The 10,821-nt window shown below is 42.4% G+C and overlaps 1 pseudogene; it reads right to left on the bottom strand.

Moving 5' to 3' along the window:
• Positions 1 to 2,842: 2,842 nt before the first annotated feature.
• Positions 2,843 to 9,077, bottom strand: LOC116091083 (annotated as a pseudogene).
• Between the last annotated feature and the right edge of the window lie 1,744 nt (positions 9,078 to 10,821).

Here is a 10,821-nt window from a genome sequence, read left to right as displayed (position 1 = left end):
CTGGGGAACACAGGTGAAAGGATGTTTTGCTAAAGCAAACACTTGAAAGACTATTTTCCTGAAGCAGACACAGGTGAAATGATGCTTGGATATAACAAACACATGAACAGGCTTTTTTTTTAGAGGGGATTGTATGCAATTAAGTATTAGCCCAAACAGAGACAAAACACCCATAAGTACCCATAGTGGTAACTTACAGTTGTTGGTGTCTATTGATACAAATAATCTATCATTTTTATATTAAAATTTATTGGAGCTCAGACAGAGTAAAAACAGTAAAGCCATACAAAACTGACTATTGCATTGTTTAGGTATGGATTCACATATGATGAAGACAGTAACAGTACTAGTTACCAAAATCCAAGAGTGGTTTTATCTCTGAAGGTTCAAAAAGACTCAATTGACTTAAAGGGGCAAATATGTTGTATCATATGTATCACTTGCCACACCAAGCTAGTTCACAGCATTTTCTAACATCTCTTTAAGATGCATCTCTTACATCTACAGGCAGAGGTCATTTCTGGTCACCATTACTCTCCAGTTCACCCTTGGCAAGTGTTATCAGGGAGAGAGCTCTGATCTTGCATCCTAACAATCCCCTCTGTTGGTCTCATACATGGTCATGGGGAAGATGGAGACCAGTTCTGGCCCATTGTTTCCCCAGATGGCTTGCTCCATAGAATAGACTGGTATTCACCTAGGAACAAGAGACTTCTGGTATCCCTAACCTCAGTTGCCTGGAGCTCAACACAGGGGAGCCCTTCTTAATTTTTAACATGTTAGAATGGCTGACCACACTTTTTTTGGCTAGTGACCTAGTCAATGGCTAGGCAGAATAGAGCCAGCACACCTAAGTTTGTTGGGGGCTTGCTCAGAGCCTCAGTGTAAGTCTGGGCTTACACAGAGCATCTGGTGTCTGACTCACTGAACATATTCACAAAGTTTTTCCCATGGTCTTTTCTGCTCCTTAACAGTCAGGGTGATTTTGCCTCTAAACCTTCAGTGCCCAGTGAGTGCAAGGCTCAACCAAAAACTTAAGGGCATGTCCAGAGAATGAGAGATGGCTAAGGTCTTTAGGTCTGACTAGGACACATCTTTGAGGTCTTTTGTTCCTGGTACATCCTTTAACTGTCTCTCAGCCCCTCAAGTCCTGTGTTGTGGGAGGCTTGTGGGCTGACTCTTGAGACCTTGCCAGGAGCTCTGCACCTAGTTAAGCCAAACATGGTCTCTTAAGCTTAAGATGGCATCACCTTTCTATAGTCATTACTTGGCACAGGACTGGACCTAAGTCTATAGAATATCTATAGAAGGTGCCAGTTCTTAAGGAAGAGACCCACTTTGCAGGGCAGACATGATATTTGGGATCTGACTATGCCACTGGCTTGGCATGACCAAGTTTCTTTCTACTTCTTTTTCTTTCTTTCTTTCTTTCTTTCTTTCTTTCTTTCTTTCTTTCTTTCTTTCTTTTTTTTGCTTCCTTCTTTTTAATTTAATCTTTAAGCTCCCACAGTGTGCATAAATCAAGTCCAAGCTCCTTTATATTAGCTTAAAGCAGAGTAAAATGGCCAATTTAATTCAGAAGTTCTAGATGACCAGGATGAGTTACCAGGATAGTTACTGTCCTTCAAAACCAGAAAGCCAGAGAGGGAACCTGAAACCAGCTGGGTGGTTTTTATTTGTAACTCCAGAACTTTCTAGGCAAATAAAGGAAGACAGCTGCTAGTCGGCCTAGGCTACATAGTATAAAAGCAAAACAAAGTCCAACAAGATGGTTCATGAGGGAAAGGTGCTTGCTGTCAAGGCTGACAGTCTGAGTTCAATTGCAGGGACCCACACACTAGATCATGGACTCTCAAAAGTTGTCTCTAACCTCCGCACATGTGCATATAATGATAATCTGCTACCTGGAGTTACTGTGGGGTTTGTCCTCAGCCCTCCTATTCCTCAGGCCATCTAAACAGCCTACACACTTTTATTTGGGACATTCAAATCTGATTTATAGGAAAGAGAACATCAAGTGGAAGAGAAAGAATGGGAAGTGGCCCAAGGCAACAGTTCGAAGATGGCCAACCTTGAACATGGAGACATGTCTGCTGGCTGTTTGGCAGGTCTCTCCACAGGTTGTGCTGTCATAGAGATATGATGCCTTGCAACAATTCATGAGGGGTGGGCGAGAGATTTGCTGCCTGCCTCGCTCCTATCTCCCTCTTGTATTAGTTTCCTCATAAGGCTTGTTGTTGGTGGCCCCATGAAATATCAGCTGCCATGTCTTGAAATGGGCATTCTGTCCAAGAGTAGAGGGAAGAGACAAACTCTGGGCATGTGGACAGTGAAGGCCAGGGAATCTGATGCAGTACACATTATATGTCCTGTATGTTCCAGCACTAAGATGTAAAAAAACATAGTTTTCAGAGATCTTTCCCATGGTCTGACCCTGGAAACTGTGGAAGACCTAGGGAGAGAACCTGGGCTTTTGTGGAACAGGCATGAGAGAATTTCATGCTTGGGGTTGACAGGAAATGAGCTTTCTAGTAAAGTACTATCTCTTGCTCTGCCTTCTAATCTGGCAGAAGTCAGTAATTCCCTGAGAGGGGAGAGTATCAGATTTTGAGGAATCTATGATGGTGTCCAGAGCTTCATGTAGGCTTCTCCACCATTTCCTAATCTTCCTGTCTCCATATGAACCTTCACCTACTCCAGAGATGATCTGGTTTTGGGCAATAGAATCTTGGGTTAGAGACTACAGGAAAGAGAGCTAAAGCTCCTGGCCTAGAACAAGAGGACCATCTGTCCCATCTGTCCCATCTGTCTGTCCATTGTTGGCTTGAGGTTGCAGGGAGTCTTACTTGGGCAGATGAGTTCTTTTTTGCTGGCTTAGATGGTCAGATCTCGTGGGCTCTTGATTATTCTCATCGGATTTATGTGGTCAATATCTGCTATGGATCCATTTATGTCGTCCAAGGTCATCAGAGTGGAAGAACTTCCATGTACAACCTTTCCAGTCACATATATAGGGCTTCTCACCTGTGTTTGTGTTGGTGACTCATGAGGTGAGAGCGCTTGGTACAAGCTTTTCCACAGTTGTCATATGAGCAGACATAAGGCCTTGAAACTAGGGGCTATCTCCTGGATGCCCTTCTTGAAGTACTGGGTCTCTTTCTCTCCTGTGGAGCAGGTGTGAGCTGATCACATGTGAAAGGTTCTTCCTGGACATTTGTCTGGGTCACAAATGAATTTTGGGAGTCTAAAGATAGCAATTCCTGGAACCTAACTGGGACCATCTCAGGATTGCAGGGATTTATGGAGTGCAACATCTGATCCATAAAGGGGGGTTACAGCATGTGTCTCAGTGGAAGGCGTGCCTGGGAACAGCAATATTCCATGTTTTAAAGAGTTTGTGGTGGCAGACGCTATCGGGGGTACAGAATAAGGCATTGTTGAGGCACTGCTGTGGGTCATTACTGAGGCTCCACAGGAAGCTGGGCTTGGCAGGCCACCATGAGGTCATCATGAAATTCTCACTGAAGGAAGTGGTCACTCCCAAAGTACCTGAACTTCTGAATAGCATCACCTGGGATTCCCCCCAATCAATCTCTGACAATAATCCTGGGGAGGTGTATGAGTCAGATGAGAGAGTCACCTTGCACCATACTTAGGTAGCAACCTAATGAACTGTGACTCCCATTGCATCTGAATTCCTCAGCTAATGCCATATAGGGCTTCATCATCTCTGGTAAGTATTAAGTGGCTGGTGGCTGATGAAATCCACTGTTACCAGAAGGCATGGGCATATGCAACACTGGCATCACCATCTCATTATGCATGGGAGACTGGTGCATAGCCTGTTGCTCATTGGCTTGCTCCTTGTTGGCTGAGACACAATTTCAGAACAAACTGGAGGCTGGCCCAGCCCAACACCGCCATAGGCATGGGTCTCAACTTCACTAAGCCATCAGAATTTATCATCTTACAGAATTTAATTGATAGGTACAATTAATATACTTAAAACTGACAGTTATGATTACAAAGCAGGTTTTTTTAATTGGATATTTTATTTGTTTCCATTTCAAATGTTATCCCCTTTCCCAGTTTCCCCACTACAAACACTCAATCCCATTCCCCCTTACTCTGCTTCTATGAGGGTGCTAACCCACCCACCTACCCAACCATTCCCACTTTACCGCAATAGCATTCCCCTACACTGGGGCATCAAGTCTTCCAGGACCAAGGGCCTCAGCTCCCATTGATGCCAGATAAGGCCCCTTCAGCTCCTTCAGTCCTTCCCCTAACTCCTACTTTGGGGTTCCTGTGCTCAGTCCAAGGGTTGGCTGTGAGCATCCACATCTGTATTGGTCAGGATCTGGCAGAGCCTCTCAGGAGACAGCTGTATCAGGCTCCTGTCAGCAAACATTTCTTGTCATCAGCAATAGTGTCTGGGTTTGGTGTCTGCATGTGGGATGGATACTCAGGTGGGACAGTCTCTGGATGACCTTTCTTTCAGTCTCTGGTCCATTCTTTGCCCCTATATTTTCTTTAGACAGGAGCAATTCTGGGTTAAAATTTTGGAGATGGGTGAGTGGCTCTATCCCTCAATGGGAGGGCATGCCTAATGTCTGGATATGGTCTCCACAGGTTCTCCCTCCCCTTTGTGGTGTATTTCAGCTAATGTCATCCCCATGGGGTTTGCGGGGGCTCTTGCTTTCCTGGCATCTAGGACTTCCTGGTTGCTACCTCCAATTCCCCATCCCCCATTGCTAGACAACTCTGTTCAATTTCCTGACCCTCTGTCCATCTCCTCCCATACTTGATTCTGTCCCTCTTTTCCCCATATCCCTCCTCTTTTCCTCCCAAGTCCCTCCCACCCTCTACTTCCCTTGATTATTTTGTTCCCCTTTCTAAGCAGTACTGAAGCATCCACTCTTAGGTCTTCCTTCCTCTTGAGCTTCATGTTGTCTGTGAGTTGTACCATGGGTATTCCATGCTCTTTGCTTAATATCCACTTATCAGTGAATACATACCATGTGTGTTCTTTTGTGACTGAGTTACCTCACTCAGGAGGATATTTTCTAGATCTCTCCATTTGCCTGTGAATTTTGTGAAGTCATTGTTTTTAATAGCTCAGTAGTACTCCATTGTGTAAATGTACCACATTTTCTGTATACATTCCTATGTTGAGGGACATCTGGGTTGTTTCCAGCTTCTGACCCCATAGACAGTGGGAGACAAGCACTGAGCATTGGTTTGGTTTGCTCCACCTTGTTATTCTTTGCTAAAGACACACATGTACTGGTTGGCCTTACATAGCATTGTTGAACTTAACTTGTGGCAATGCTGCCATTGAGAGAAACTCACCCAAAAACTGCTCCTGTGGTTCCTGAGGTAGCTTGCTGCTTCTGTGGCCTCACTTCAGGCTGGTTGCCGAGCCTGGTGGTTTCTTCAGGATTAAACTACAACTGCTTGGTGTCTGCTTGCTGAAAGGACTGGACTGTAGCTGCTGGTTTGTACCTGGGGTCTGCCTGCCTAGACGTCTGGTTTGTTATTGAATTGTATTTGGTATTTGGTATGGGTATGAACTGCTGCCAAAGAAGATCAAGCTTGCCCCCAGAGAACTATTGCTGAACAGGCCCACTTCCCCCATATCCTAATAACTTTTCTTGTCCACTATCTCTGCTGGGTGGTGGGCTAGAGAAGTTGAACCCTTATTAAAAGTAGGTTGCAAAAATTTATGCCTACAGTATATTTTTCTTCATCTCTTTCCTTTTCTGATTTCTGGCCCCATGAGGGAGAACTGCCTTGCTCTTCCACACAATCTCCACCTATATCAGTGTAGTTCTGTAAATAGTGGAACTGAGTGATCGTGAACCGCCGAAACCTCTGAAATAAGAAACCACACCTTTTTTTCCTTCTAAATTGCTTATCTCAGACATTTTGTTACAGCAACATAAAAAAGTCGACTAACACATTCAATACATTTATGTAAGTGCTTATTATAAATTATTCTCTTGGTGTTATAGTGAGGAATAATTATAGCACTATTGCAAAGAGTGAATTGCAACAAGGAAGATCTTCTACTGGAGTGACATTAAAGTTGAAGATAGGAGCCTGTCATGCTAAAACTTAGGCAAAACTGTCAACAGAGAAAGAGCAAGTATAAGGGTTGAGCAAGGCTTGGCATAATTGAAAAAGGAGTAGCTTTTTAATTTTTAAAATTTCACTTATTTGTTTTTCAGGGAAGTATATATGCCAAAGCTCACATTTGGAAGTCAAAGAACAATTGCAGGAGTCTTTTCTCACCTACCATCATGTGGACCTTGAGGATCCAGATTGTTTCATTTAGTGGTAGTGCCTTCCTTAACATACAGAGCAATTATGAAGTCAGTCAGAATAAAAAATACTTCCATGACAGAAAGCAGCACCCATTTTTCATAGTTCTAGTTTGCTTTGTATTGCCATGATAAAAATTCTGACCAAAAGCAACATGGAGAGGAAAGAGCTTATTAGCTTCTATATCCCAATCATATTTCATCGTTGAGGAAATCAAGGGCAGGAACTTGAGCAGAGCAGGATTCTAGAGGCAGGAACTGAAGCAGAAGCCACCGAGGAACACTATTTCCTGGCTTGCTCCTGATGGCTTCAGCCTGTTTTCTTATATAACTCAGAACTACCTGCCCAGGGACGCCACCTCTACCAGTAGCAGGAGGCCTCCCACATGAACCATTAATCAAGAAAAAGCCCAGAAAACTTGTCTAGAGGTCAGTCTGATGTAGAAAACTCCTCGATTGAGATCCCCCTTTCCAAATCTCTCCACGTTTGAGTTATGTTGAAGAAAAGAAAATCTAAGCAGAATACCCATTAGTATGTACAATTTTCATGATTTCATGTATCAGGTAAAAATAAATTTAAGGATGATATACAGTGCAATGGTGGATCACTTGCCTAGTATATGCAAGGTCTTGTTTGAAATCTCTAATATTTCACACAGGATAGGAAGAAAGAAGCAGTGGGAGAGAAAAGAAAAGAACAAAACAAATAGGCTGAAAAACAGTAAATGAATCAACAGGGGCCAGTAAGATGGCTCAGTGGGTGAAGATGATTTCAATCCCTGGAACCACTTGGTGGAAAGAAAGAATGAACTAATATTTCCTGAGGCTTAGGTGCAGAAGTGTTTTGCAGAATCCATTGAGACTGGGCTTCACTATTCTGCATTTTGATTGCTTGTAGTTTTCTTTTTCTTTCTTTCTTTTTTTTTTATAGTTGTAGGGCTTTATTGTAGAAAACAGAGAGAGAGAGAAAGAGACAGACAGAGAGAGAGAGAAAGAGAGAGAGAGAAGAAGAAGAAGAAGAAGAAGAAGAAGAAGAAGAAGAAGAAGAAGAAGAAGAAGAAGAAGAAGAAGAAGAAGAAGAAGAAGAAGAAGAGACTGGCCATGGCCATGTGGAGAGAGGGGAAAGGGAGGGAGAAAGTGGAAGCAAGAGGTGAGAGTAAAGGCAAGAAAGAGAGCGGGAGCTTTGGAGGAGCTTGTAGTCTTCTGTGATGGGCTCTAAAGGGCTAAGATCCCAGGACTAGTGAACACAGGTGCTGACAGGCTTTGCCCTTTCACCTTCTCGCTCCCTTGCTAACCAGTTAGCTTACATTCCTAAAGCTAGCCCTCAAGGTCCATTCCCTTATTTGGCTCATTTTGACTCATTCCTGAGACAAAACACCAAGGTCCAGCAATCAAAATTCATTCTTTGGCTCTACTGGCTAGCTCATATTTCCCCTTTGCTCCCTAAAAACCCACCTATGCAGAAAAACAACTGTTGCTTGCTGTCTGCCTTTGCCGGATCCAGAGCACCCCACCACAACCTTATTCCTCCTTGGTAATAAATCTCCTTTGTACTGAGAATTTGGTGCCTGGGTATGTTCTTTAGCCATTCTCAGGTCCCCTTACAGAGACTGGATGAAGCATTGTCAGCCCAGATGGGAAATTTAAACTGTAGAAGTAAATAGAGGGTTGTATGAATTCATAGTTGTTTGGTATTTTTTTAAGGTAGATAGTTAATTCTTTACAAGTTTTTCTACACATTCTTACTGATACTTTACCCTCTTTTCTCCTCCTGTATTTATCTCTCTCTAATGAGAACACCCCCATTTTTCCACCCCTTTCATCAGTAACCTGCTATTCCCTCTTTATTGCTCCTCAGCCTTACCCCCAAATCTGGTAACAGCACCCTTTTACTTTCTTGGTTTCTGTAGTGACTCCAGTGTATGTACTCACACCTAAAGATTTGAAGCTAGGAGCTTCATATGAGAGAGAATATATGACATTGCCTTTCTGGGTTTGGGTTGGCTTTTTGGAGTCAGGGTCTTACAATGTAGCCTCGACTCACCTAGAACTTGAGCTATGTAAACAAAGCTGGCCTTGATTACTGCATCTTTTCTTTAGTACTCAAATTGCAGTTGTGAGGAAACACAGGAAACATGTCCTTTAGATTTTTGAAACAGGCTTTGAACTCTTGACCCCTACAGTATCCACAGGTTGGCTCTCCTATAGAGGATCCTGACAAAGATATATCTGAATGCTAGCTAAATCTCATAATTCTTTTATAGACACCATCAATACATTCAACAGACCTAGAATACAATTCAGCTTATCATGGGAATGCAAAATATGCCTCTCCCAAATATAAAGGATAGGTTGAGCTTGATCAATGATAGAGAGGCAATCTTAGAAGGAGATAATGAGGCAGTATACAAAAGCAGGAAAAATCTTAGGACTATGAGAAAGAGAAAAAAAATAATAAAACCTCTGGGGGTAGAATCTGGTTGAAGCCTTGCCTAGCAGAGTAGCAAGAATTTCAGCACAATTAAACATCAAAGTCACAAGCCTCAGTTTGGCCAGGATCAAGGTCTCTAAAAGTCTAAGGGAATCCTCAAGCTAGTTAGGGTGGCAGTGTAGAGCTGCATATCTATATATACCTTCACTACAGAACAAGATGAAGGAAATTAAGGAGAAACAGATACAGGAGAGCTCTTTTTGCCTCCCTCTTTGATGAAATGTGGTATACAGATTTCCAAAGACTACTGGCATCTTACCCATTTCTCTAGGAAGAACAAAGACAACATTGGACTTTGCTTGACCTGGAGATGTTTTTACAAAGCAATGAAAATATAAACTTACGAGCAATAAGCCATGCTTTGATGGAGAAGAAATAGCTCACCTTTCCCTCACATTTGGTTTGCTATGTAATGTAAAGAGTCTTGTTATCTCAGCTTTCTTCCCTTCCATTCCTGCCTCCTCCCAACCTTTATCACTTTCACTTACAAAGATAGTGTACTTAATGGCACCATAAGAGGCCTGGCTTGAAGCTGGCATTCAAGAAAGAAGATAGGAGAAAGCTTTGGCCAAAAAGCTGTCAAGGAAAAGATATGAATGGACCCAGAGACAAAGAACTTCACTGCATCCTAAAAAATGAGCTTGGGATTTTCCACCCATTGCCTCTACCCAAACACTTTGACATTTCCTTGACTAGGTCAAAGGGGAATGAAAAAAGTGACAGATACGTATACAAAAGAGCTATACAGAAAAGCTGAGATCAAGTGAGCTGTATGTTCTGATGGAAATGCACCAGCAGCCTGAAATCTCAGGTCCTTTATTATATATAGTTAAATGAAGAGGCGAGTTAGCTAATCTCAGTAGAAGAGTAGGGGAGCAGTCTCAATGTGTGGTGATCCCAAGAGGAAGAAGCTGTGGCTGATAACTTTTTGAACTTTTTTTTTTTTTTAATTAAAGGTCAACAGTTTACCATATCCTGAGCAGAAGGTCTTCTCAGCCCCCTGAGCCAGGTATGCTTTGATATGTAAAATAGGCATCTCAACTGCTTGTTCAGGGTCTGAAACCTAACAATCTCAGCAGTATGTATTCATATAGGGTTACATTCACTCTCTGTAACCCGTCATTCCATAAGGAAAACCCTGAGATACTTAGTCTTTTTGAAAATGGGGGAACCTTTGAGGTGGAAGGTCTATCCCATTTGCCCCAGGCTGGAACCTGACTTAATAAAATGACTTTCCCATCAATCTCTGCTTCTATTTCTTTTTTTCTTGGTAAGATTTGGCAGGTAGCAGAACCTTCAGATTAGAATAACAATGGTACAAGAAGAATCTAGATGAACAAGCTTTACCAACTTTTTATTTGCCAGTATACCTTTCCCAAGTAATGTTCCCATAGACTTAAATGCCGGGAGCCATGGCCTTAACCATGGCCTTGTGGAAAATTACTAGCTTCCTTTTGTTTTATATTGCCATCTCTGAAATAAAGTCTTTCAGAGCTTGATCAGACAACTGTCTTGCTTTCATTCTTTGTGTCTCTTGTCCCTCTCAGTCTCTCTCCCCTGCCCTAGGTCCCTGCTGAATGCCCAGCTTGTCAGGGCACTTAAATCCCTTTTCCATACATATGTCAGTGGGCTGCTGTGACAGACATAGCTTCATGCAGTAACTTGTAGCAGCCCTTTTTTGCAATGACCTCCACTCAGGTAAAGCTTGATGCTTGGTTTTGCCATAGTAAACAATTTCAGAACAAGCCAATATAAAGCAGAGTTCAAATTTATTTTTTACTTACTATCTTTAATTATTTTTATTCAAAAATGTACACGCAATATTTTGATCATTATTTTCTTCCCCACCTTTCATTTAAAAAAAAAATCCCTGAAAATAAACAGAAAACAGAAAGCAACCAAACAAAAATACCTCAATGTACTAACTAGTACCCTCAGTGCTCCCAGAGACTCAACCACCAACCAAGGACTGCACATGGTGGGACTGATTGTTCTGGCAGCATGTGT

The sequence above is a fragment of the Mastomys coucha genome, chromosome X, assembly GCF_008632895.1.
Source record: "Mastomys coucha isolate ucsf_1 chromosome X, UCSF_Mcou_1, whole genome shotgun sequence".
Taxonomy (NCBI): domain Eukaryota; kingdom Metazoa; phylum Chordata; class Mammalia; order Rodentia; family Muridae; genus Mastomys; species Mastomys coucha.
This window is presented reverse-complemented; position numbering and strand designations above follow the sequence as displayed.